Source organism: Eleutherodactylus coqui, chromosome 1 (assembly GCF_035609145.1).
Source record: "Eleutherodactylus coqui strain aEleCoq1 chromosome 1, aEleCoq1.hap1, whole genome shotgun sequence".
Taxonomy (NCBI): Eukaryota; Metazoa; Chordata; class Amphibia; order Anura; family Eleutherodactylidae; genus Eleutherodactylus; species Eleutherodactylus coqui.
The window spans coordinates 230,179,596-230,206,244 of record NC_089837.1 but is presented as its reverse complement, the minus strand read 5'-3'; positions in this window follow the sequence as shown (position 1 = coordinate 230,206,244).

Here is a 26,649-nt window from a genome sequence, read left to right as displayed (position 1 = left end):
AAAGTGCCCCTTTAGTGTCCCCACAAGTTAACAGTGCTTCCTTAGTGATCAATCATGTTTTCTTTTACATAATGTGGATAGACATTTGTATGTTGCTTGGGAAGAAAACAAGCTGGTAGATGTAGTGTGATGCTCTGGGTAATACTTTTCTGGGAAACCTTAAATCTTGGCATTCATATAGATGTCTGCCCCTTCATTGAGCCATCATCGAGGGTGGCCTGCAATAAGATGCAAAAACCATACATAGAAGAGAAATCTTACAGCCTGGCCTACCAGTTGACACCTGTTCTTTGGCAACAACAAACTGCCCATGTATCCTACTCATCATAGCTGTATTAACTGAAATTTGAATGTTTTAAATGTTATGATAGCACTCTGAGTTTTAGAGAAAGTAAAAAATAATTAAAAATGTAAGTAAAAAATTGAATAACTCTGAAAATAATTATTTTTTTTAAATATTATTTTCTACATGGCTGGCAAATTTTAACTTAGGTTCTTATGGATATTCCCAGATTAAAGAAATACAATTTGAGCCATGTAACTCTACCATATTATATCCAGGTTGTGGAATAAACATACATGAAAAATACCCCTCAAGAGTTAATCTGTGCATAATTAATTAAAATCATTGCACTTCCTTGAGAAGGGGGGCTTATTGAGGGTGCAAAACCTCCCTTTTAGCAGATCCAAGGTAGCTGTCAAAAAGTTTTTATTTAAGGATTTCTCCACCATAGATGTCCAAAGGAAATGTTTAATATGTATTTGAAAGGGTTCATGCAATAAAAAAAAAGAAATCAAAAGAAAAAGAAAGAGGGATGGGGAATTAAAAGTAGGGTGCAACTTAAAACTCCTTTTTCAAGCATGTTTTTAGGATCTGATTTACATTATATTACCATGTTTTTTTTACATTTGCTTCTTATTTAAAGGGGTTGTCCCGCGCCGAAACGGGTTTTTTTTTTATTCAATAGGCCCCCCGTTCGGCGCGAGACAAACCCGATGCATGTGTTAAAAAAAACCCGTTTAGTACTTACCCGAATCCCCGCGCTGTGGCGACTTCTTACTTACCTTACTAAGATGGCCGCTGGGATCTTCACCCACGATGCACCGCGGGTCTTCTCCCGTGGTGCACCGTGGGCTCTGCGCGGTCCATTGCCGATTCCAGCCTCCTGATTGGCTGGAATCAGCACACGTGACGGGGCGGAGCTACGTGATGACGCGTAGAAGGGGGCGGAGCCATAACTGCGCTCGTGCCGAGACCCAAGAGAAGGGAGAAGACCCTTCTGCGCAAGCGCGTCTAATCGGGAGATTAGATGCTGAAATTAGACGGCACCATGGAGACGGGGATGCCAGCAACGGAGCAGGTAAGTGAATAACTTCTGTATGGCTCATATTTAATGCACGATGTATATTACAAAGTGCATTAATATGGCCATACAGAAGTGCTTACCCCCACTTGCTTTCTCGGGACAACCCTTCAATTTTACACAGTACAATAAAAGGAAATGAACAATGAAAAAAGTACATTATAAATGTGTTGTATTTTTAAACAATGTATAAAACAATCGGTGAGTAACCATACAGAAGATAAGTTTCTTTACATTTTGTGCAATTATCTGTGCTGAGGGAGTTAATGTAGAGGCCTGACTAGGGCCAAACTGTAACAGGTGATAAAAAAGAATGGAGAAAGGGGGAGAGAGGAGGGAGAGAAACCAAGGGGGAGTCGGGTAAAACCTTTCTCGCTGAGTGAAACAAAAAAAAACAGGGTTTAGTATACAAGGCGGTGGGGTTATGTCTCAAGTGAATAATTAGTTAATTACAGGGAAATCAAAGATCTGTTATTTTGGGAAGGGTGGGCATAGTCCACCCATGGGGACCAGGCTCCCAGAAATTCTGTGTGTCAGTCAATTTCTCATTGATTAGATACTAGTTCATTTGCCTCTTTACTTCAGTAAAAGTCTAATGGTTTTTTTTCTCACAATTGGGCAATGGTTTGTTTAGTAGCTAGGAAGAAAGGGGAGAGCAGTGTAAGTCTGGGGGAATGTTTGCATGTTTTTTTGCGAATGTTGCAACCTGTTACAGATAAAATCAGTAAGTAAACTCGGATCCATAGACTTTTAACTTGAGGGCAGAACCATCAGATATAAATTATATTACTGGGATTTGGGTATCCAGGAAAACAATTAGAAAGGTATCCTAATAACTAGAGATGAGCGAGCACCAAAATGCTCGGGTGCTCGTTACTCGAGTCGAACTTTCAGTGATGCTCAAGAGTTCGTTTCGAGTAACGAACCCCATTGAAGTCAATGGGCGACTCGAGCATTTTTGTATATGACTGGTGCTCCGCTAAGGTTTTCATTTGTGAAAATCTTAGCAAATCACCAAAGTCATGTAAAAAACACAGAAATGGATAGGGCAGGCGAGGAGCAACATGCAGGGCTGCATTTCGGGCTCCGAGGTCTCACTATTAAGCCACAATAGTGGCAAGAGTGAGACCCCCCCCCCCCCCCACTGTCAGCATAACGATCATTCTCCTATGCCACAGCTGTAACAGCTGTGGCAGAGAAGAACGATGTTAGCCCATTGAATTCAATGGAGCCGGCAATACAGCCATCTCCATTGAAAGCAATGGGCTGCCGGCGAGCGCGGGATGAATTTTCGGGAAGGGCTTAAAAATATAAGCCCTTACCTGAAAAAGAAAGATTTTAGTGTAAAAAAGAATAAAATGCAGGCATTCTCTTCAATGGAGCCGCTGCTGCTGCCGGCGACTCCATTGAAGACAATGGTCCGCTGGCACACCTGAATTCTTTTTCAGGGAAGGACTTTACATACAAGCCATTTCCTGGAAATGAATTAAAAGTGATTTAAAAAACAAAAAAAATAGATACTCACCTCCCTTCAGCTGCCGGGGCACAGCCGCGTGTTCTCCTGCTGTCCCCTGCACTGTGGTGCTGAACTGCTGTCATTCAGCTGAGAGCTGCGCTGAGCCAATCAGAGGCAACACTCACTCACCCATTCATGAATTCATGAATGGGTGTGAGTAAGATCTGCCTCTGATTGGCTCAGCGCTGAGCCAATCAGGGGGCAGGTCTGACTCACACCCCCTTCACACCCACTGCAGGCCAGCTGCGCTGAACTCCATCTGCCGGGACAAGGTGAGTATATATATATATTTTATTTTTACACATTTCTGGATGAATTGCAGGGAAGGGCTTATATATTTAAGCCCTTCCCGATAATTCATCCCACGATCGCCAGCAGCCCATTGCTTTCAATGGAGCCGGCTGTATTGCCGTCTCCATTGAATTCAATGGGCTAAAATCGTTCTGCCGGGACAAGGTAAGTATATTTATTTTTTATTTTTACACATTTCTGGATGAATTGCAGGGAAGGGCTTATATATTTAAGCCCTTCCCGACAATTCATCCCGCGATCGCCGGCAGCCCATTGCTTTCAATGGAGCCGGCTGTATTGCTGGCTCCATTGAATTCAATGGTCAGTGCTCGTTTAATCGAGACGAGTACCGCGTGGTGCTCGTCTCGAGTAACGAGCATCTCGAGCACCCTAATACTCGAACGAGCATCAAGCTCGGACGAGTATGCTCGCTCATCTCTACTAATAACGCATGAGCCATTTGGGTGGAGACTAAATACCAGTGGAATAGCACTTTAAAAGAGGTCTCCAGCATTTATGTATTTCAGACACTTTTATTAGGTGACTCTCAAATCTGGAACCAGTCCTCATCGATAAGGGTTCTATATCTGTTTTCCAGCATGATACATATGACAATTGTGTATTGTAGGAGGAGTGTACCCATTTGGAGTACATTTGTGAGATAATGCCTTTAGGTTGTGAATATTCAGGACAGTAATTTTAAAAAATGGTTAGGGTCAATAGGAAGTTAGTATTCTTAAAAAAAAGAAGATATAAAGTGTTTAAGTTGTAAATATTGGAAAAGCTCATAGGAAAGTAAATTATGGTTATTTTTTAGGGTAGGAAATAAAGTAGTACCTTCCAAGGAACGTTCGTGTTATATTTTAGAGAGACAACTATCTGTCAAGGCTTGAAAGTTTGAAGGAAGTCATTACCAGGGGGAATAGAGGATTTCACAAAAAGGGCTGGAGAGGTAAATGTGGGAATATCAGGCCACCAAAATATTTGATGAAGTCCCAGATTTTAAGATAATGTATCGTGATGGGTTCAGTAATAAAGGGTCAAAAAATAAATTTATTTCACAGGCCTCTAGCCAATAGAGGGGAGTTGGTTTTTGAGTGAAGGAGAGCTAATAGAGCTATTTGTGCTGCTTGGTAATATTTAAATATGTTTGGAATGCCTAGACCTCCTTTCAATCTGTGCCCTTATAGGGTGGAGCACGAGACTCTAGGAATGCAGTTTCTATATGGTATCCTTAGGAGGTACGGCAGAGCTGACCTGATCTAATAGTATGGGCATAAATAATAGGCTACACACCTGCATGGTGCACTATGTCCAACTGTGTAATTGGCACCTTGTATAAGCCTTATCTATTACATGTGCAAGGATAAGACTAAACAGCTAAGCAGACCCTCCCCCCTCCTATGAATATGGTAGATGTGTGAGTGGCTGTTCATCAGTATTTTGCACCTGTGCTATTTCCCTCATATAGCATTTTGCCATTCTACTTGCTGCTTGAATTGGTGCTTGTATGTTTTTATCAGTAACAATAACTTTCTCTGTGATATTTTCTGACAATTGACTTGTCATCCAAGAGCCTAATGGGCTAGCTTCCTACTACACAGGACTGCAAATCACAAGTCACTTCTCAGACCACAAGTCAGCCAATCCTCCATTTTCTCCAAAATGCTTTCTATCTCTTAGTGCTAAAAGCTCACACAGTTCATGCTGACCAAAGTATGGTTCTTTAAAGGCTGAAGTCTCACACAGCCTACATAGTCTCTAAAAGTTTCTCAACCTATTAGTTAAATTCAAACCTCCAATCAGAAGTAACACTCTGGCTTTGTTGCATGGGATCACTTCTGTACCTCTGGGTCATAGTTAGAGATGAGCGAGCACCAAAATGCTCGGGTGCTCGTTACTCGGGACGAAATTATCGCGATGCTCGAAGGGTTCGTTTCAAGTAACGAACCCCAATGAAGTCAATGGGCAACTCGAGCATTTTTGTATATCGCCGATGCTCGCTAAGGTTTCCATTTGTGAAAATCTGGGCAATTCAAGAAAGTGATGAGAACGACACAGCAATGGATAGGGCAGGTAAGGGGCTACATGTTGGGCTGCATCTCAAGTTCCCAGGTCCCACTATTAAGCCACAATAGCGGCAAGAGTGCCCCCCCTCCCAACAATTTTTACTTCTGAAAAACCCTCATTAGCAAGGCATACCTTAGCTAAGCACCACACTACCTCCAACAAAGCACAATCACTGCCTGCATGACACTCTGCTGCCACTTCTCCTGGGTTACATGCTGCCCAACCCCCCCCCCCCCACCCGCACGACCCAGTGTCCACAGCGCACACCAAAGTGTCCCTGCGCAGCCTTCAGCTGCCCTCATGCCACACGCTGGCCTCATAGCCACACCACCCTCATGTCTATTTATAAGTGCGTATGCCATGAGGAGGAACCGCAGGCACACACTGCAGAGCGTTGGCATGGCCAGGCAGTGACCCTCTTTAAAAGGGGCGGGGCGATAGCCCTTAATGCTGTACAGAAGCGATGAGAAATCCAATCCTGTGCCACCTCCATCAGGAGCTGCAAACGTGGGCATAGCAATGGGGAACCCATGTGCCACACACTATTCATTCTGTCAAGGTGTCTGCATGCCCCAGTCAGACCGGGGTTTTTTATAAATAGTCACAGGCAGGTACAACTCCGCAATGGGAATTCCGTGTGCACCCACAGCATGGGTGGCTCCCTGGAACCCACCGGCTGTACATAAATGTATCCCATTGCAGTGCCCATCACAGCTGAGGTAACGTCCGATTAAATGCAGAGTGGAAAGGCTCTCCTTATACCGTGGGTCGAGCAGTGTGTACACCCAGTAATCCGTAGTGGCCAGAATGCGTGTAACGCGAGAGTCACGAGAAAGGCATCCTGACATGAAGTCAGCCATGTGTGCCAGGGTACCTGTACGCAACACATGGCTGTCCTCACTAGGAAGATCACTTTCAGGATCCTCTTCCTCCTCCTCCTCAGGCCATACACGCTGAAAGGATGACAGGCAAGCAGCATGGGTACCCTCAGCAGTGGGCCAAGCTGTCTCTTCCCCCTCCTCCTCATGCTCCTCCCCCTCCTCCTCCTCCTCCTCCTCAACGCGCTGAGATATAGACATGAGGGTGCTCTGACTATCCAGCGACATACTGTCTTCCCCCGCCTCCGTTTCCGAGCGCAAAGCGTCTGCCTTCATGCTTTGCAGGGAACTTCTCAAGAGGCATAGCAGAGGAATGGTGACGCTAATGATTGCAGCATCGCCGCTCACCATCTGGGTAGACTCCTCAAAGTTTCCAAGGACCTGGAAGAAGTCTGCCAACCAGGCCCACTCTTCTGTAAAGAATTGAGGAGGCTGACTCTCACTATGCCGCCCATGTTGGAGTTGGTATTCCACTATAGCTCTACGCTGCTCATAGAGCCTGGCTAACATGTGGAGCGTAGAGTTCCACCGTGTGGGCACGTCGCACATCAGTCGGTGCACTGGCAGATTAAACTGATGTTGCAGGGTGCGCAGGGTGGCAAACGTCCGTCTTGGACTTGCGGAAATGTGCGCTGAGCCGGCGCACCTTTCCGAGCAGGTCTGACAAGCGTGGGTAGCTTTTCCGAATCCACTGAACCACCAAATTAAAGACGTGGGCAAGGCATGGCACGTGCGTGAGGCTGCCAAGCTGCAGAGCCGCCACCAGGTTACGGCCGTTGTCACACACGACCATGCCGGGTTGGAGGCTCAGCGGCGAAAGCCAGCGGTCGGTCTGCTCTGTCAGACCCTGCAGCAGTTCGTGGGCCGTGGGCCTCTTCTCTCCTAAGCTGAGTAGTTTCAGCATGGCCTGCTGACGCTTGGCCACCGCTATGCTGCCACGCCGCGCAACACCGACTGCTGGCGACGTGCTGCTGCTGACACATCTTGATTGCGAGACAGAGGTTGCGTAAGAGGAGGAGGAGGAGGGTGGTTTAGTAGAGGAAGCATACACCGCCGCAGATACCACCACCGAGCTGGGGCCCGCAATTCTGGGGGTGGGTAGGACGTGAGCAGTCCCAGGCTCTGACTCGGTCCCAGCCTCCACTAAATTCACCCAATGTGCCGTCAGGGAGATATAGTGGCCCTGCCCGCCTGTGCTTGTCCACGTGTCTGTTGTTAAGTGGACCTTGGCAGTAACCGCGTTGGTGAGGGCGAGTACAATGTTGCGGGAGACGTTGTCGTGCAGAGCTGGGACGGCACATCGGGAAAAGTAGTGGCGACTGGGAACCGAGTAGCGCGGGGCCGCCGCCGCCATCATGTTTTTGAAAGCCTCTGTTTCCACAAGCCTATACGGCAGCATCTCCAGGCTGATCAATTTGGCTATGTGCACGTTTAACGCTTGAGTGTGCGGGTGCGTGGCTGCGTACTTGCACTTGCCCTCAAACACTTGCGCTAGCGACGGCTGGACGGTGCGCTGAGAGACATTGCTGGATGGGGACGAGGACAGCGGAGGTGAGGGTGTGGGTGCAGGCCGGGAGACGGTCGTGCCTGTGTCCTGAGAAGGGGGTTGGATCTCAGTGGCAGGTTGGGGCACAGGGGTGAGGCAGTGGTGCAAACCGGAGGCGGTGAACGGCCTTCGTCCCACCTTGTGAGGTGCTTGGCCATCATATGTCTGCGCATGCTGGTGGTGGTGAGGCTGGTGGTGGTGACTCCACGGCTGATCTTGGCGCGACAAACCTTGCACACCACAGTGATAGACAACTGTGTCTCATCGTCATCGTCCTCCTCACCCACTAAAAGCTCTTGAGAGAGTTGCCGGAAGTCCCCAGCCTCATCCTCCGGACCCCGGGAACTTTCCAAAGGTTGGGCATCAGTCACGACAAACTCCTCCAGTGGGAGAGGAACCATTGCTGCCCATTCTGGGCAGGGGCCCGAGAACAGTTCCTGGGAGTCTGCCTGCTCCTCAGAATGTGTCATTGTAATGGAGTGAGGAGGCTGTGAGGAAGGAGGAGCAGCAGCCAGAGGATTCAGAGTTGCAGCAGTGGACGGCGTAGAACTCTGGGTGGTCGATAGATTGCTGGATGCACTTTCTGCCATCCACAACAGGACCTGCTCACACTGCTCATTTTCTAATAAAGGTCTACCTCGTGGTCCCATTAATTGTGAGATTAATCTGGGGACGCCAGAAACGTGCCTCGATCCTAATCCCGCAGCAGTCGGCTGCGATACACCTGGATCAGGAGCTCAGACTGAGCTAGTGGAATTCACAGCACAGAAGCAGTCAAGTGTCCAAAGGCCACTAGTAGGCCTTAAGTATTTTGCTTCTATTTTTTTAAAGGCTGAGCTGAGACAGCAGACAGATACTGTAGGCAGCGTATATACGTATACTGTTTTCCTCTGGACAGGCGGTGATGTAACGGGCAACGCAGAGCCAGGAAAGAATTTTGTGCAAGCCTGCTGTAACACTTAGCTGCGTATTAATTAGGACTACTACCCCCAGCAGAGACGCAGTACACTCAAGACGGTCACAGGCAGCCCAAAGATAGTATTTTTCCCAAATGTGTTTGAAAAAGCCCACTGCCTATATAGACAGTATATCTCTTTCACCTTTCCCACTGTCCCTGCCTCACCAGTACTGGCCCTATACTATGTAAAAGGACGCAATGCTCTGCACGCCCGATATACAAAAAAAAAAAAGTGCAACACTGCGCACAGCAGCCTTAACAGTACTGCACATGGTCAGATGTGGCCCTAAGAAGGGCCGTTGGGGTTCTTCAAGCCCAAAATAACTCCTAACGCTCTCCCTATAGCATCAGCAGCATCAGCAGCACTGTCCCTGATCTCTGTCAGAATGCATCTGTGGTGAGCCGCGGGCGGGGCAGATTTAAATACTCGGGTGACACCTGATCTCCCCAGCCACTCACTGCAGGGGCGTGGTATAGGGCTGGAACATCACAGGAGGAAGTTGTAATGCCTTCCCTGTCTTTCTATTGGCCAGAAAAGCGCGCTAATGTCTCAGAGATGAAAGTGAAAGTAACTCGAACATCGCGTGGTGCTCGTCTCGAGTAACGAGCATCTCGAACACCCTAATACTTGAATGAGCATCAAGCTCGGACGTGTACGTTCGCTCATCTCTATTTGCTACCATCACACCTTTGAGTGGACATCTTCAGGTCAATTATATTCGAAGGCCATGGCAGGTTACCTATGCACATCATGTAGTCTCACTGCATGGAAGCTGTGTGGTGCTAAAGCACTGCTTCTATTTAAACGACCTTCTTCTTCCTCCAACTAGCTCTTTTTGGGCCCATGCAAATACTCCTGCAAGTTGGCAACTGCTCTGACAGAGGCAAACTGCTCACATCATCCTACCAATCCATTGCACTATGTGGTATGCACACATATGAGGTTTGTCCTCTTTACATAGCCCATATGGTAACTGTTAGTTGGACTTCATTGTATAATACTTTTTGAAAATTTATTCTTGACATTATTAATATGTAGTAATTGATTGTATATTTATATATAAATTATCACATATTATCATTATACTGACAATTACTTTTTTACATTATTTCTTCCTTGAGATTTCAGAATGTTCAGTAGTTTTTCTGATCATAACTCCTAATTCTATAGTGAATGGGCATAAATAAAACATTGAGTAATAATTTTATCTAATTAAACCAATATAATTTGAACATGACTGTAGAAATCCAATGGGATTGTAGTTCTTTAGAAGTTTTTAGAAGTCTGAGTCAGAGGACCTTTAAGGCACAATGTTTAATCATTAATAGATGTAAGCTGTAATTCATGGCTGTTGTGAATGCTAGGACAGAAATATTGATATACAAAAAAACAGCTCAGAGCATAACCCAAAGCTGAATGTCACTTAAATTTCATATCGCATACAGCAAATAAACTCAGCTGCTTAGGGGAGAGAAACATAATTAATACTTCAATAATGCAAATGCGACACCTCCAATATAAAACCGATAATTTAAGGTATCACAGTTTATATTATATGCTCCACTCCCAACAATTGTTGAGGAAGACAAAAAAGGCAACTTGTTCATCCAATAGTCCTGGTTAGAATAATTATTCCTGGGGAAAAGTTCCTGGTTTTAACAATTATATGGAGTAAAGGTTTGTCATGAGATCCTGAGGTTTACACCAATGTCCACTGAAATAAATTGAGCTGGTTTAAATTCACTACCGTGCCTGCGTAACAACTCAGTGGTTCATATTGAAAAGTGTATACATCCAAACATGAATATATTGGAAGATGCATACATCCAAACATGATGTTTGGATGTATACATCTTCCAATATGAACCACTGAGTTGTTACGAGCTGCTATCCTATAAGATAAACTAATTGTCGGAATCTTTCTGACATCCACAGTCTCTCTAATTTTTGCCCAAAAATTATATCATATTTGGATACATAAAGAGACTGGAGGTTTTACGTTCCTCATTATTGATGAGTAACATAACAGTGCAAGGTAAGTGCATGATGGGCACGCATTTACATGCAACGGCTATTGCCCAAAAGCTGTCGTTTGGACAAACTTTGAGCGATAAAGTGTAAATGGGCCTTAAGACTGCATTGGTTTGAAGGCCATTTAGTGAGTTCTAATAGAGCATTAAAACACAGTAAAATAAAAATCCTGCTAACCCCGTGTTGTGCCATTCTTGTTTCATACCACAAAGCTGCTGTTGTCTATTTGGCAATTCCATTTGACAATCCAAGGGAATACTCATGTAGGGGGTTTTAGAGAAAAAAGAAGACTTTTTAGGCCCTTTTACATAGCCCAATTATTGGGCATGAACATATGTTTGAATGTGTGTTTACCCAATCAGTGGGCCATGTTAAAGGGACCATAATCAGCTAATAAACAAGCAAAGTCTTATTCATTGGCTTGTCGTTGATTTTTAGTAAGCATAAAAATACTCAATGATCAGCTGTAGATGTAGTTGTGTGAAAGCAATAGAAAGCCACAGAAACCATGTATTTACCAACTTAAGAAAACTTTTGTTAGAATAGGGGCACATTTTATTATCTTTGGAGAACTGAGTAAGCTGATCTGTCTCAAACAAGAGCAAAGCTTCTGTATCATAGTCACTAGAAAAAATGGTATTATGACAGGGGACAAGCTTATCCAAGTGTACTATGGCTGAAGGTTTATGTTGGTAGCACTGATTAAAACTATCTTGAATCCAGCACATTTATTTTAGCTGTAGGCAGATTCAATTTATTCCTATGCAAACTTACAAGTTTGAAGAAACGATAACTGTGTTTTACTGTGCGAGTGACTAAAATTCTTTGGTTATTGTAATCCAATGAATACAATAACACTGCAATGTTGATGATCTGATAGTAATATAAACAGAAATCATTCCATTTTATCCAACTATGCTGCATTGTTTTAACCTATTTGCTCTACTAAGCTTTATGAATAATGAAACTATAGTCATACATCTAAAGATTTACATTTCGTCCAAGAAAGAACTAATATTGGATAAACAGTATTTCACATAATGCGCAGTGACAACTTAAAGAGGCCCTATTACTATTACCCTTTTTAATGCAAAAAATAGAAGCTATTAAAAATAATAACTTTATAAAGCAGAACTTATTTTTAAAATGTCAAAAAAAAGTAAAAAAAAGGAAAAAATGCCTGCTTTTATTTTAGGACAAGATGTCATGGCTCTGAATAAAAGAGTGGTGTGTAGAATAGAAACACAGTAATTAATAGCAGGATTGGCAATGATGATGATAACTGCTGTATTACTATGCTAAACAATGCTCTTTTATTCAGAGTTACAAGATTTCATAATTGCTAGCAAGATTTTGCAGCTTTCCCTACTCTTGGGTGGGTGTTATGGGAAAGAACCAAAAGCATTATGGGAAGTTTCATACCAAGAAATGTGGGTAATCTTGATACATTGGACTAAAATAAAGTCATGAATCCTTGTTTTTTCCAATTTTCAAGTCCAATTTCACAAATGTTATTATATTTAATAGGTTTTATTATTATTTTGTCATTAAAAAACAGTTATAGGTCCTCTTTAAGCAGCTTCATTTTACTATTAAGTCACTCAGTTGAAAGGGGTTTCCCACAAAGCATTGTAGGTAAACATGTATCCTGTGCCAGAGGCATGACTTAAAGTTATGTATGCCTTTGCACTTTTTTTTTTAAATCAATGTGTTTTTGAAAATTAAGACTTTTTGTAAACTAACGAGTTGTTTCTCAACTATTCCCATAGCTTGCTCCCATGTCATGAATGTGCAGAAGAAGCATGGAGCAATTAATCATTGGAACGAGCAAACGATGAACAATAATTTTAAGCCTGCATAAAATGAATAATAAATGTAGAAATAAAAAAGTTATGGCTGCCAGAATATAGTGGCAGAAAATAATTTTGAAAACATGAAATATCTTATCGTAGTACAGCGTAAAAAAAAATAAGAAGTATGTTTTAGAACTTTAAAATGCGGCTCTGATGCTTTAAAAATTGCTAAATAGCATATTATGGTGGACTTACCTGGTGCTTGAAGGGTTAATCCGTCGTTAATCCTGTTGTCCACGTTGGCCTTTAAACAGTTTCTTTCCTCTCCATCGATCTGCTTTTCAGGAGCGGCGTCCGGGGAGATTCCTTGATCTGTGCTTGCAGGCACAGTCGGATAAATGAATACATGAGCAAAAACTAAAAAATCCCGCGCCGTGAAAGAACCAGTTTTCTTTTTAAAAAGAAAATTGGTTCTTTCACGGTGCAGGATCTTTTTCGTTTTTGCCCGTACAGCGTAAAAAAAACTAAATAAATTTGGTATCATAATAATCGTACAAACCATAGAATAAAGTTATCATGTAATTTTTGCTGCAGTGTGTACACTGTTGAAACAAGACCCACCCCCCCCCCCCCAAAGATGGCATAATTTCATTTATTTTTTTCATTTCACTCAACTTAGAATGTTTAAGAATTTTTCCGTACATTATATGGTACATAAAATATTACCATTGAAAAACACCACAAGTCCCACAATAAATTAGCCCTCAGACACATCTACATTAATGACTAAATAAAAGAGTTATGATTTTTTTAATGTGGGGAAGAAAAAACCAAGATGGAAGAAAACAAAAGGCCATGGGTTAAAGCTTTTGAGGCCACAACTTGCTATGTATTATTTATATTATTGGTGTCTTATTATGTGGCTGAGGGCTCTTCTTGAGTCTAGCTTAAGCTGATACTTCTATATACCCTTATGCTATATCCTTGCTCTTAGCTACTCTTCTGGATATAGTAAATTCTTTGCTGCTCTGTCCTTATAGGTGCCCTGTCTGCTTACTATAAAGGATTGGTAGCAGGCATGAACATGCCAGATGGCTTTCCACCTTGGAAGACTGCATTTAAGAGTCTTCTGTTTTCATCAGTACATGCTTTTGGGCCCAGTAGAAATCAATGCACTGGAAGACACTGGCTACTAGTAAATTATTTTGGTGGTCAAGTCCTAGCAATGTGTCCTGTGCTGTGCTGAGCAGTGAAATCTCCATTCAGTATCTATGTACAGTACTTATAGGGTCTTGGAAAGGAATGTGTGTATGTACCGTATAACTCAGTAGGTTCACCTTGGAAATCTACGACTAACACATTTTGATACTTGATAAGCTGAAATAATAAAGGCATATCTTCTGCAATGAGAGATTCAAATTTGGTATATCTGTAAGTATCTATACGTCTATCGGCCTACTTACAGTAGTATGTTATTGGCATCTACTTTTGTTATTAATTGCAAAGTCACAACACATTGCATCTGATATATTTGCATTTTGGGCACCAGAGTGAATGAGAAGATTTAAAGTGACCTGGACAAACAAAGATGGCCACACCAGCTCCTCTGACTGCCTGATGCGCACTGTGAATTAGTATGGATCATTAATGTTAGGCTTCTTTCACACAGGCATTGTGATTTTTCATCGGCCCGCATCACAGAGCACGAGCTAGAGGGAGCAGTGACTGAATGGCAGCTAAATCTTGCATTTTCTCACCTATTCACATGGCTGGATGTGTCATATTTATGCCGCAGCCCAGAATTCCGTAAGAGAAACCCAGAGAAGCCTATGGAGGCTGCCGGCAGAGGGAGGGAGGTGGGATCATTATTATTTATGCAAATATTATTTGCAAGGTGAACCTACTGAGTTGTCTTACAGGGTTTTAGAAGCCTACGAGAGCAAGACCTATCTTTTCCGAACACAAGTAAAATCGACTGAATAGAATCCTCAGCTTATGTGCTATCTTTCCCGGCGGCCAATTTTATGCACTGGAAAATCGCCCATCTGAACGAATGCATTGGAATCCAATGCTTCAAATGGTCGCGATTTTCGGTTGACGTTTTATTACGGCAGAATAACTGTTATAAATTGTTCATGTGAATAAGGCCTCAGACATTACATTTACTTTGGTTAAATAATGATATCCACATGAGCATCAATGGCCAGTCAGATCACATGTAGTGATTTAGACTACCAATGCATAGTAATGTCCAGTGTGCATCAGGTACACAGAGAAGTGAAGGATTGTTTTAATGGCCTTGGGATCTCTGTTTTATAAATTATAAAAAAAAAAACAGAATTATCACTTTAGGCAAGTATTATGTATGCAACAAAGCTTCAAAGCTTCAATGCTGCTTTTACCAGGAGTTTCTGGTAAAATAAAAGCAGTGGTTCTATTGAGGGCTTGTATGTGCTCACAAAAGAACGCGTCAACGGATGTGCAAAAAAACGAGTGACTGAAGCTCTGTGCCCATTGCTTTCAATGGGGTCGCCGCTGCTGCTGGTGGCCCCATTTAAAGCAATGAGATGCAGGCAACCCCCGCAGTGATTTTCAGGGAAGAACTTTAAATATAAGCCCTTCCTTGAAATCATCCCAAGGTGTAGAAAAAACAAAACAAAAAACATTACTCATCTAGCAGTGCTGCCTGGGCTCTGGCGAATCTTTTCTCTGGCATCCCCAGCACTGTTTTGAAGCACTTTACCTGGGCGGGGATTCAAAAATCCCCGCCCAGGCAAAGTGCTGGGTCTGATTGGCTAAGCGCTCAGCCAATCACGGGCAGCCTGTGATTGTTTGAGCGCTCAGCCAATCAGACCCACCGCTTTCCCTGGGCAGGGATTTTTAAATCACTGTTCAGGAAAAGTGCTTCAGAACAGTTACTGGGATGCCAGAGAGAAGATGTGCTGGAGCCCAAACAGCGCTGCTAGGTGAGTAATGTTTGTTTTTTAAATTTTTTTCCTACACCTAGGGATGATTTTTCAGGAAAGGGCTTATATTTAAAGCTCTTCCCCAAAAACACTGCAGAGGTTGCCTGCATCCAATTGCTTACAATGGGCTCGGAGCTTCGGTCACACATTTTTTTGCACATCCATTGATGCGCTGTTTTGTGCGCACATACACGTCGCCAAAAAAAACGCATGTCTGACTGAGCCCTTATTGTGTTCAACATAGAAAGAAAAATTTGACAAATTCATTACATTGTTTGTGTAAATAATATTTAAATAAATAAAAATGATCAAATGCAGTGATATTTAAACACTAATAATCCTATTTCATGACAGATGAAGCAATTGATCTTACACCATATCCTGTTATAATCAACAAGCAAAAAGTTGATAACTCAGTCTCATAAACATAATTGATTTAATCTGTGTGAGATTTTACCAGGGCAGTTTACATAAAATATGATTATAATTAGTTAATTAAATATTATTTTGCATAAAGTGTCAGCACTTAGCCATCTCCTGTCACTAAGTAAAATATCACATTAAGCGTGTGGCTTGTAGAATTTTAATTTATTAGTGAAACATACAGCTCTGACTAACACAATGTCATTATGGTTGAATTAAACACAATTAACAAAAGTCAGGTTACCCTTATGCTAAATAGAAGTATATATGTTTTAGAAATATACTGTATTTAAATTGTTTTTACTATACAAGTCAGGAAATAAATGAGAAAGCACAATGTATGCAAGCAATCAGTTTTATGCTGCACAGCAGACAAGGCTTTTATTCATATGTTCACAGTGCAGTTCATACACAAGTGGTATGTTTCTACTTTCTGTGTACTAAAATATTTTGATTGGCTCACATTAATCATTAAGACATGTGGTTCACTAATTGTTCTCTTAAGGGCTTATTCAGACAACCGTATATCAGATGGGTATTCACGCCCGGCTGATATATGGTGTCCCTCTTTGCAGGGGGAAGAGGCTGGAAGAGTCGGGAGCAGTGCACTGAGCTCCCGCCCCCATTCCGCCTCCTCTCCGCCCCTTGGCACTATTTGCAATGGGAGGGGTGGGAAGTGGGCAGAGCCAAGTCCCGGAACTTAGCTCTGCCCCATCCCACCCCCTCTCATTGCAAATAGTGATAGCATTCTTTCAGTTGGTATCCTGCATGGAGCTCTCAGCAATAGCTCCAAGAACAAAGCAGCTCTTGCTGTTCTTGAAGCTATCAGCTCAGTGAGATACCAGTTGACAGCTCTGAGAACAAAACAGCTGTTTGCATATACAAAGCAGCTGCTGTTCTTGGAGCTGTTCTTGGGCAGCACTCACCCATTCATGAATGGATGAGTGCTGCCTCTGATTGGCTAAGTGCAGGGACTAATCAGAGGCAGCTCTCAGCTGTTATTAAATAGCTGAGAGCTGCCTCTGATTGGTCACAGTGCTCAGCCAATCAGAGACAGCCCATACAGCAGGCAGGGATTTTAAATCCCCGCCTGCTGAATACTACTGAGAGCAGTGCAAGGAGAAGAGCCGGCTGGACGTGGCTGAGCCCGGCAGCTGAAGAAAGGTGAGTATTCTTTTTTTAAATTTTATTCACCATTTCTTCTTGTTTTTTAGGGAAGGGCTTATTTTTAAAGCTCTTCCCTGAAAAACAATTTCAAGATGCCGGCAGCTGGATCCCCTACCGGAGCTGTCATCTGAATTCTTTATTTGAAGCAGGGATGAAGAATTCTTTTGCTGCATCTGTCACAAATATGGCAGGTGCAGCAGGGAATTAGTTTTCCTTGTGGCATGTTTAAAGCCCTTCCCTGAAAAACAATGACGGTGTGACGGCAGCAGGATCCTCTACTGCAGCTGTCATGTGTGACAGCTGTGGTAGAGAATTGAAGAATTCCTCTGCTGCATCTGTCACAGATGTGGCAGGTGCAGCAGCAGGGAATTCTTTTCACTAGCGGGGATGAAGGAAACATCTGCCGCATGAGGCAGATGTGTTCTTCATCCCCGCGGGGGACACGGCAGCAACGGAGAAGTAAGTTTATTTATTTTTTACACTAAAATAGTTGTTTTTGAAGGAAGGACTTATATGTAAAGACTATTTCTGAAAATGAGTGCAGGGGTGCCCGCTGAGCATTGTTTTCAATGGAGCCGGCCGCATCAGCCGCGGCTCCATTGAGAAGAATGCAGAGCATGGGTCACCTTGAAAAATGCTCGAGTCTCCCATTGACTTAATGGAGTTCATTGCTCGAAAAGAGCTCTTGAGCATTACAAAAAGTTTGGATAGAGTAACGAGCACCTGAGGATTTTGGTGCTTGCTCATCTCTATTTATTATCTACAAATCCCTATTTTGAAGTTCCACCAGTGTTTCAGGTTACCAATTTAAAAGTGAATTTTTCAACTAATGTCCTTTTAGGATAGTGACTTTGTAGCTGTCAAGAAATTGAGGCAACCCATTCAAGACCCAGCATGAACTTGAGTCTTTCTAGAGATGAGCGAACGTACTCGTCCGAGCTTGATACTCGTTCGAGTATTAGCGTGTTCGAGATGCTCGTTACTCGTAACGAGTACCACGCGATGTTCGGGTTACTTTCACTTTCCTCTCTGAGACGTTAGCGCGCTTTTCTGGCCAATTGAAAGACAGGGAAGGCATTACAACTTCCCCCTGCGACGTTCAAGCCCTATACCACCCCCCTGCTGTGAGTGGCTGGGGAGATCAGGTGTCACCCGAGTGTAAAAATCGGCCCCTCCCGCGGCTCGCCTCAGATGCGTTGTGAGATAGCTGAGGGACAGTGGTATCGTGTTGGAGCTGCTGTAGGGAGAGTGTTAGGAGTTAGTGTAGGCTTCAAGAACCCCAACGGTCCTTCTTAGGGCAACATCTAACCGTGTGCAGTACTGGGAAGGCTGCTTTTAGCAGTGTTGCACTTTTTTTTTTTTTGTATATCGGCCGTGCAGAGCATTGCGCCCTGCAGTAATAGTCCAGGGACAGAAGTGTGGAGGCAGGGAGAGCGTTAGGAGTTATTGTAGGCTTCAAGAACCCCAACGGTCCTTCTTAGGGCCACATCTAACCGTGTGCAGTACTGTGGAGGCTGCTTTTAGCAGTGTTGCACTTTTTTTTTTTCGGTATATCGGCCATGCAGAGCATTGCGCCCTGCAGTAATACTCCAGGTATAGAATTGTGTAGGCAGGGCCAGAAGACATATATTATAGATTGAATATACGCAGTGGTCCTTTTGAAAAAAGTATTTGAAAAAAATCTATTTGGCCTGCCTGTCACTCTGCTCAGTGTTCTGGGTCTGTGTCTGCTGGGGTAGTAGTTGTCCAAATAAATACGCAGCCAGCTAAGTGTTACAGCAGCCTTGCGCCAAATTATTTCCTGGCTCTGAAATCACCGGTCTGTTGCAGTTAATAACAGTGCAACACTGCAGTTCCGTGACACACACATCAGGGACAGAATTGTGTAGGCAGGGCCAGAAGACATATATTATAGATTGAATATACGCAGTGGTCCTTTTGAAAAAAATATTTGAAAAAAATCTATTTGGCCTGCCTGTCACTCTGCTCAGTGTTCTGGGTCCGTGTCTGCTGGGTGTAGTAGTTCTACAGATAAATACGCAGCCAGCTAAGTGTTACAGCAGGCTTGCGGCAAATTATTTCCTGGCGTTCCGTAAGCGAACTCAGCCTCCAACCACAGGCCAATAAGCGGCACATTTAATTACAGTGTTGTGTTTCTGCATTCCTGGTAATACAGCATGCTGAGAGGTAGGGGTAGGCCTAGAGGACGTGGGCGTGGCCGAGGACGTGGAGGCCCTAGTCCGGGTGTGGGCACAGGCCGAGCTCCTGATCCAGGTGTATCGCAGCCGACTGCTGCGGGATTAGGAGAGAGGCACGTTTCTGGCGTCCCCACATTCATAGCACATTTAATGGGTCCACGCGGTAGACCTTTATTAGAAAATGAGCAGTGTGAGCAGGTCCTGTCGTGGATGGCAGAAAGTGCTTCCAGCAACCTATTGTCCACCCAGAGTTCTGCGCCGTCCACTGCTGCCACTCAGAATCCTCTGGCTGCTGGTCCTCCTTCCTCCCAGCCTCCTCACTCAATGAAAATGAGACATTCTGAGGAGCGGGCAGACTCCCAGGAACTGTTCTCCGGGCCCCTGCTCAGATTGGGCAGCAGTTGTTCCTCTCCCACCAGAGGAGTTTATCGTGACTGATGCCCAACCATTGCAAAGTTCCCGGGGTCCGGGGGATGAGGCTGGGGACTTCCGGCAACTGTCTCAAGACCTTTCAGTGGGTGAGGAGGCCGATGACGATGAGACACAGTTGTCTATCAGTGAGGTAGTAGTAAGGGCATTAAGTCCGAGGGAGGAGCGCACCGAGGATTCTGAGGAAGAGCAGCAGGACAATGAGGTGACTGACCCCACCTGGTTTGCTACACCTACTGAGGACAGGTCTTCAGAGGGGGAGGCAAGGGCAGCAGCAGGGCAGGTTGCAAGAGGCAGTGCGGTGTCCAGGGGTAGAGGCAGGGCCAGACCGAATAATCCACCAACTGTTTCCCAAAGCGCCCCCTCGCGCCATGCCACCCTGCAGAGGCCGAGGTGCTCAAAGGTCTGGCAGTTTTTCACTGAGAGTGCAGACGACCGACGAACAGTGGTGTGCAACCTTTGTCGCGCCAAGATCAGCCGGGGAGCCACCACCACCAGCCTCACCACCACAAGCATGCGCAGACATATGATGGCCAAGCACCCCACAAGGTGGGACGAAGGCCGTTCACCGCCTCCGGTTTGCACCGCTGCCTCACCCCCTGTGCCCCAACCTGCCACTGAGATCCAACCCCGCTCTGAGGACACAGGCACTACCGTCTCCTGGCCTGCACCCACACCCTCACCTCCGCTGTCCTCGGCCCCATCCAGCAATGTCTGTCAGAGCAGCGTCCAGCCGTCGCTAGCGCAAGTGTTTGAGTGCAAGCGCAAGTACGCCGCCACGCACGCGCGCGCTCAAGCGTTAAACGTGCACGTAGCCAAATTTATCAGCCTGGAGATGCTGCCGTATAGGGTTGTGGAAACGGAGTCCTTCAAAAGTATGATTGCGGCGGCGGCCCCGCGCTACTCAGTTCCCAGTCGCCACTACTTTTCCCGATGTGCCTTCCCAGCCCTGCACGACCACGTCTCCCGCAACATTGTACGCGCCCTCACCAACGCGGTTACTGCCAAGGTCCACTTAACAACGGACACGTGGACAAGCACAGGTGGGCAGGGCCACTATATCTCCCTGACGGCACATTGGGTGAATTTAGTGGAGGCTGGGACAGAGTCAGAGCCTGGGACCGCTCACGTCCTACCCACCCCCAGAATTGCGGGCCACAGCTCGGTGGTGGTATCTGGGCAGTGTATGCTTCCTCCACTAAACCACCCTCCTCCTCCTCCTCCAACGCAACCTCTGTCTCGCAATCAAGATGTGTCAGCAGCAGCACGTCGCCAGCAGTCGGTGTCGCGCGGCGTGGCAGCACAGCGGTGGGCAAGCGTCAGCAGGCCGTGCTGAAACTACTCAGCTTAGGAGATAAGAGGCACACGGCCCACGAACTGCTGCAGGGTCTGACAGAGCAGACCGACCGCTGGCTTGCGCCGCTGAGCCTCCAACCGGGCATGGTCGTGTGTGACAACAGCCGTAACCTGGTGGCGGCTCTGCAGCTCGGCAGCCTCACGCACGTGCCATGCCTGGCCCACGTCTTTAATTTGGTGGTTCAGCGCTTTCTGAAAAGCTACCCACACTTGTCAGACCTGCTCGGAAAGGTGCGCCGGCTCTGCGCACATTTCCGCAAGTCCCACACGGACGCTGCCACCCTGCGCACCCTGCAACATCGGTTTAATCTGCCAGTGCACCGACTGCTGTGCGACGTGCCCACACGGTGGAACTCTACGCTCCACATGTTGGCCAGGCTCTATGAGCAGCGTAGAGCTATAGTGGAATACCAACTCCAACATGGGCGGTGCAGTGGGAGTCAGCCTCCTCAATTATTTTCAGAAGAGTGGGCCTGGTTGGCAGACATCTGCCAGGTCCTTCGAAACTTTGAGGAGTCTACCCAGGTGGTGAGCGGCGATGCTGCAATCATTAGCGTCACCATTCCTCTGCTATGCCTCTTGAGAAATTACCTGCAAAGCATAAAGGCAGATGCTTTGCACTCGGAAACAGAGCCGGGGGAAGACAGTATGTCGCTGGATAGTCAGAGCACCCTCCTGTCTATATCTCAGCGCGGTGAGGAGGAGGAGGAGGAGGAAGATGAGGAGGAGGGGGAAGACACAGCTTGGCCCACTGGTGAGGGTACACATGCTGCTGGCCTGTCATCCTTTCAGCGTGTATGGCCTGAGGAGGAGGAGGAGGAGGAGGAGGATCCTGAAAGTGATCTTCCTAGTGAGGACAGCCATGTGTTGCGTACAGGTACCCTGGCACACATGGCTGACTTCATGTTAGGATGCCTTTCTCGTGACCCTCGCGTTACACGCATTCTGGCCACTACGGATTACTGGGTGTACACACTGCTTGACCCACGGTATAAGGAGAACCTTTCCACTCTCATACCCGAAGAGGAAAGGGGTTCGAGAGTGTTGCTATACCACAGGACCCTGACGGACAAACTGATGGTAAAATTCCCATCCGACAGCGCTAGTGGCCGAAGGCGCAGTTCCGAGGGCCAGGTAGCAGGGGAGGCGCGGAGATCAGGCAGCATGTACAGCACAGGCAGGCCAACACTCTTTAAGGCCCTTGACAGCTTTATGGCTCCCCAGCAAGACTGTGTCACCGCTCCCCAGTCACGGCTGAGTCGGCGGGAGCACTGTAAAAGGAAGGTGAGGGAGTACGTAGCCGATCGCACGACCGTCCTCCGTGACGCCTCTGCCCCCTACAACTACTGGGTGTCGAAACTGGACACGTGGCCTGAACTCGCGCTGTATGCCCTGGAGGTGCTTGCTTGTCCTGCGGCTAGCGTCTTGTCAGAGAGGGTGTTTAGTGCGGCTGGGGGAATCATCACAGATAAGCGTACCCGCCTGTCAACCGACAGTGCCGACAGGCTAACACTCATCAAGATGAACAAAGCCTGGATTTCCCCAGACTTCTCTTTTCCACCAGCGGACAGCAGCGATACCTAAGCAATACGTAGGCTGCACCCGCGGATGGAAGCATTGTTCTCTATCCCCATCAAAAACGGGGACCTTTTCGCTTCATCAATCTGTGTATAATATTCCTCCTCCTCCTCCTGCTCCTCCACCTGAAACCTCACATAATCACGCCGAATGTGCAATTTTTCTTAGGCCCACAAGGCTCAGTCATATAATTTTTCTAAACAATTTTTATACGTTTCAATGCTCATTAAAGCGTTGAAACTTTCACCTCCACCAATTTTTATTTTAACTGGGCTGCCTCCTGGCCTAGTTACCAATTAAGCCACATTAACCAAAGCGATTAATGGGTTTCACCTGCCCTCTTGGTTGGCCATGGCCAATTTTTCTGATGTACATTAGTACTGTTGATACAGCAATTTTTGTGGGCCCTCGCCTACAGTGTAATCAAATTAATTTTTAGCCCACCTGCATTACAGCTGACGTTACATCCGCTGTGTTGGGCAATGCAATGGGATATTTTTATGTACCGCAGGTGGGTTCCAGGGAGCCACCCATGCTGTGGGTCCACAGGGAGTTGTAACTACATGTGTCCACTTCTAAAGAACCCCAGTCTGACTGGGGCATGCAGTGTGGGCCGAAGCCTACCTGCATTAAACATGACATTACTACCTCAGCTGTGTTGGGCAATGCAATGGGATATTGTTATGTACCGCCAGTGGCTTCCTGGCACCCACCCATGCTGTGGGTCCACAGGGAGTTGTAAATGCATCTGTTTCCACTTCTAAAGAACCCCAGTCTGACTGGGGCATGCAGTGTGGGCCGAAGCCCACCTGCATTTCATCTGACGTTAGCTCTGCTGTCCAGGGCACTGCAATGGGATACATTTATGTACAGCGGGTGGGTTCCAGGGAGCCACCCATGTTGTGGGTGCACACGGAATTCCCATTGCGGAGTTGTACATGCCTGTGACTATTTATAAAAAACCGCGGTCTGACTGGGGCATGCAGACACCTTGACAGAATGAATAGTGTGTGGCACATAGGTTCCCCATTGCTATGCCCACGTGTGCAGCTCCAGATGGAGGTGGCACAGGATTGGATTTCTCATTGCTTCTGTACAGCATTGTGGACTACCGCCCCGCCCCTTTTAAAGAGGGTCGCTGCCTTGCCGTGCCAACCCTCTGCAGTGTGTGCCTGCGGTTCCTCTGGCAGACGCACTTATAAATATACATGAGTGTGGCGTGGCATGAGGGCAGCTGAAGGCTGCGCAGGGACAGTTTGGTGTGCGCTGTGGACACTGGGTCGTGCGGGGGGGGGGGGTTGGGCAGCATGTAACCCAGGAGAAGTGGCAGCGGAGTGTCATGCAGGCAGTGATTGTGCTTTGTTGGAGGTAGTGTGGTGCTTAGCTAAGGTATGCATTGCTAATGAGGGCTTTTCAGAAGTAAAAGTTGTTGGGCGGGGGGGCACTCTTGCCGCTATTGTGGCTTAATAGTGGGACCTGTGAGCTTGAGATGCAGCCCAACATGTAGCTCCTTGCCTGCCCTATCCGTTGCTGTGTCGTTCCCATCACTTTCTTGAATTGCCCAGATTTTCACAAATGAAAACCTTAGCGAGCATTGGCGATATACAAAAATGCTCGGGTCGCCCATTGACTTCAATGGGGTTCGTTATTCGAAACGAACCCTCGAGCATCGCGAAAAGTTCGTCTCGAGTAACGAGCACCCGAGCATTTTGGTGGTCGCTCATCTCTAAGTCTTACCATTAGTCTTTAAAGAACTTGTCTATTTTCCCTTTGAACCTTTGTACAGGTCAAAATCAAGTGTATGTCTTGAAAATCACAAACAAAAGAAATCAAAGCTTTATGGGGTAAGGAACAATAGCTAAGAGTAGTGTTGAATGAACTGAACCAGTCGAACCCTGCTTCTCATTAGGTTGAACTTTTCTAAAGTTGCAAACCTCAACTTCGGGTAGTTTGTCCCAGTCAAATGAAGAAGCAGAAGATCCCGTGTCTCATTAGTTAGCATTGCTGCATTGTAGCACTGGGGTCCTAGATTCGAATCTGACCAAGGACAACATCTGTATAGAGTTTGTATGTATTCCCTGTATTCCCTGTGTTTGTGTGGGTTTCTTCCTACCCCACAAAAAACTTAACAATAGGTGAATATAGATTGTGAGCCCTAATGAGGACAGAAAATATCAAGTAATGTAAAGCACTGTGTAATATGTATATAAATAAAGATGATTATTATGAAACATAAAGAGAATATATAAACTCCATGCAGTGGGTATATGCTTATTTGTTATTTTATTGCATGAGGTGCTGGTTGTTCAGAAATGGCACAACTTGGAATACCCCTTTAAGCATTCTTCATGAAATATTACACTTTCCCACAAAGCTGAATGAAGTTGCCTGTGTGTATAAAGTGCTGTGCTGAATAACATTTAACAATGTGCCAGGTGTCTATTTTCAGAAAATAAATGGATACGTGAGTTTAGTATGATTTATTTTTGAAATGTAGATTTTATTTGTACACTCCCAAAGTGTGAAAATAGTCCTGACTACATTCATCAAATCAGAGAGAATTCCCCACTCCCGCTGTGTCCCATGGCGCTGCTCGGACCTCCATACCTGTGTTTGTCTACATGCTGCATGCCAACCCTGTTATTGGCTGCAGTGCCAGTGACAGCCTGTAACAGTGACATCAGAGTTGAGACCCAATGCAGCGCTGTGAGACGGAGCGGGGAGAGGTGAGTATATGCTTATTTGTTATTTTATTGCATGGGGAGCTGCTTGGACAGAAATTGTACAACTCGGGAAAAACCCTTTAAAAATTGATATTAGTGGCTAAGGGCTCATTCACATGACCCTATATATAAGACGCTGTGGGAGTCCCGCAGCATTTTATTGGTCTTTGTGAGCCGACAGAGACCGCATATGTCATGCACTGCGCATGCACATGACTGCACACCGTATCTCACGCACACGGTCATGCATAGTGTGACTTTCGTCTTTTTTAAAGATTTCCCTCTCTGTTTCAGAGCGGGATTGCATATAAATCACTGCCCATATTCAATGTATAGTTATGGACAGCGTTGTATACGCTGCCAATACAAAAGTATAGGGATTATGTTGTGTGGTACGTATCTATTTCTTGTACGTATTGACACGTAGGGTTTACAAGCTCATGTGCATGCGTCAATCAAAGTCCATTGGCTTTTACTGACTCATCGCGTATCACGTGGCCTTAATACCTGCCGAAATCATGGTCATGTGAATAAGCCCTAAATGTGTGATTCACACAAAAAGTGAAATCTACAACACCTCCTAAAAATAAAAATGTAACATGTACAGAGTTCATACATATGCATATTTTCATAAAATCACCAGAACTGAAAATTCCAAAAATCTGGTTTAAGATGGAATAAAAGAAAAGAAAAAGATCATTCATAAAATACAGGAATTACACAGCTTAAAAAGTAAGTGCAGCTGTAAACAGATATAACTCCTGAAAGCAGGGAACCTGATGTTTGCAGTGTGGATGGACTGATCAGATTTGGACCTAAGACCCCAGTGCTGCAGGGCAATGGTGCGAACTGCTGAGCCATAGAACCACCAACATCCCTTTTCTTATATGTTGAACACTAATTGTAGGGATATTAGTGAAGTTACAGTTTGAACTGATTTTGACCAAACCAAACTTTTTGCCAAAGTTTGGCAAACCAGCTAACGTGATCTTTTCAAAAGTTAACTGAACACTGACTGAGAGTGAGAGAAGACTGCCATTTCCTGTGTACTGCCCCTGATCTTCTTAAAAATCCTTTATTGAATAATAATTACCAGGTAATCTTTCTTTCCAATTGTTACCCAAGTAAGGCTCCATCTCCTAGATATCTATAGAACAGGGGTGACTTGTACTGAGGGAGACTCAGCCCTTCTGAAATAATGAAACCCTTTTATGCAATTTTAATAACCTAATAAAGACCATAAGGACAGCAAAATTCTATATTTTATATAGCTATGTATATAATGCTTTTCCTGCAAAAATATTGTTAACAAAAATGACCAAGGTAACTTTGTTTGTTTGTGTGGGTAGACAGTTTGTTTT